The 2,145-nt window shown below is 57.7% G+C and overlaps 1 protein-coding gene across 1 annotated transcript in view; it reads right to left on the reverse strand.

The window, feature by feature from the left end:
• LOC109294901 (activated RNA polymerase II transcriptional coactivator p15-like) overlaps positions 1-100 on the reverse strand; it is a 4,345-nt gene extending 4,245 nt beyond the window's left edge. Inside the window, exon 1 of the mRNA XM_019513481.1 lies at positions 31-100. The gene's annotated coding sequence lies outside the window, so the exon portion shown is untranslated. The remainder of the gene's footprint in view (positions 1-30) is intronic.
• Between the last annotated feature and the right edge of the window lie 2,045 nt (positions 101-2,145).

The raw sequence follows: 2,145 nt of genomic DNA on the forward strand, positions 1-2,145 counted from the left end.
GGGGCAAGAAGAGCCCTGTCCGCCCCGCACCTGCAGCGCAGCAAACCCGCACCGCCCGCACGTGCTCGCTCTCCGCGCCCTTCCCAGCGCCGGCTCCGCCCCGCCCAGAGCCCCCCAATGGCGAGGCTGCGCTCCAGCGGTCCCGCCCCCAGCAGCCGGCCAATGGCGGAGGAGCCTGGCCACGTGGCGGATGCCTGCCTCCCGCGTGGGATTGATGGGCGCCTTGGGGGGTGGAGGGGCCTTCCAGAGCTGCTGGTTTGGAGGAGGAGGGATGGAGGACCCGCCCCACCGCTGGGCTTGGGTTGCTGGTGTGGAGGGACCCCCGACCCCTTTCGAGTTCAGGGCTCCGGGGCAGAGCAGAGGAGCAGGGAGTGGTGGCCCCACTGGGGAGGGGGCTGCAGCAGCCCTGGGCCCAGGCCAGCCCTTCCCCTGCAGGCGGCGGGATGGACCGAGGGCCCCCACATCCCCGGGCAGTCATCACAGCCGTGTTGTCCGCGTGCTGGGGGCAATGGGCGCCAAGGGTGTGCTGCAAACCGGGCACGAAGGCCAGCCGGTCTGGGAGCCACAGCGCGGCCAAATTCTCTCCCAGGCCGCAGGCGCCGGAGCTGTATTTCAAGGTGGCGTTTGGCGTGCTCAAAGGGGAGAAGTCATTCCTATTTCTAAGCTATACAGAGGAGCTAACGTGCCGTTTTCATTAGGCTGCGACTCCACCACGTTTCACATTGGGGGCGGCCAGCTTGCGAGGCCGAAGGGTACAAAGTAGTGAATGCCCCCCGCAACAGATATCCCTTGGCATCAGCCAGGAGAGCTGTCTCAAATGGGTGAGGATCAAAGCTGATGCACGGTGGCATTTGCTACGGCCCTTTGGCTTCCACTGTCGTCATAGCCCTGCGGCTGGGCTGGAGGGGCTGGGAGAGCCGTGCCGTGGCCTGCTCTGCTTTTAAAATGTCGGTGGGAGAACGGGAACTCAGCAGGATTTATCGTTTCTATCCCAACTGCACAGACCCAAATCCTCCATCATCTTTTAAAGAAGGGCAAAGCCGCCAGGCCCAACACAAAGCCCACGTAAGTCAATGGAAGAATGCCCCTTGCCTTCAAAAGCGTTTGGCTCGGCTCTATATCGTTGCATGAAGTTTGGGGCTTTCCTCAAAGTGAAAGGCTCCAATACCCTATGCCTTGAGTCCAGCTGGAAACGGCATGGCCACGCAGTAGCCAAGCAGTATCTGCAAACCCCTCTCCTCCCCTTGCTCTCAAGCGTTTCAAATGATCTGGGCCGAATTTTGGTCACGGCCACCACCTCGTCCCCGGCCGTTTCACCCTCCAGGCAAAGAGTCGGCAGACAGGTGCGTGGATCATGGTTTGATTTTTATTTTCAAGAGCATTCTCTCTCCACAATTCACATGTCCCCTGAATAATTAATTAAAACGTACTGAGGGATTGTGGCAAGAGACGAGAGAGAGAAACCAACAGAAATCAGTGCAGTAATTAAAAGAACAGGAACCTCCCTGGTATCAGACAGAACAATTCACCGTTGTACTTCTGTGCGATATATTCCCCTCTGGTAGTGAACGGAGACGGGTGAGAAGGGAATGAAACCAGCCCCATAAAGCAGCCGGTCTAGAAACGGTGCACACGCAAGCACAAAATGCAAGGTAGTGTTATGGGGGGGGAACAACTCCATCACCTGGCAGTGTTAGTACATCAGCAGCTCAATGAAGTGGAGTCGGGCCCCAGCCCAGCGCTTTTGCATTTGGGTAGAAGGGAAATGCGGCTGTTTCGAAAGGTTTCCAGGGACTAAGAGTATCGGAGTGTCCAGGTATAAGAAATGAGTCGCTGGCTCATCCCGAGCCGTCCACGTGGCAGACACAAGCCACGAGACATAGAAGGCTGGAATAATTCAAGGTGGTGTTTGGGACGCACGAGCACAGGGGAGATGCCGTTCCCATTTCTAAGTCGTGCAGGGTAGCGAATATGGCACTGTCATCCGGCTGCGCTCTGAAGACCCGTGTCCAACTGGTGACTCAAGTCCCAAGTTTATGATCAAATAAAAGCAAAACCAGAAAGCGACTCAGCGTGCAAAGAGACCGAACCACCCTAGAGGAAGGACAGTGCCGAACGGAGCGGCCCCATTTCATGCAGTTTTGA

The sequence above is a fragment of the Gavialis gangeticus genome, unplaced genomic scaffold (assembly GCF_001723915.1).
Source record: "Gavialis gangeticus isolate Ggan-Ray unplaced genomic scaffold, GavGan_comp1, whole genome shotgun sequence".
NCBI classification, from domain to species: domain Eukaryota; kingdom Metazoa; phylum Chordata; order Crocodylia; family Gavialidae; genus Gavialis; species Gavialis gangeticus.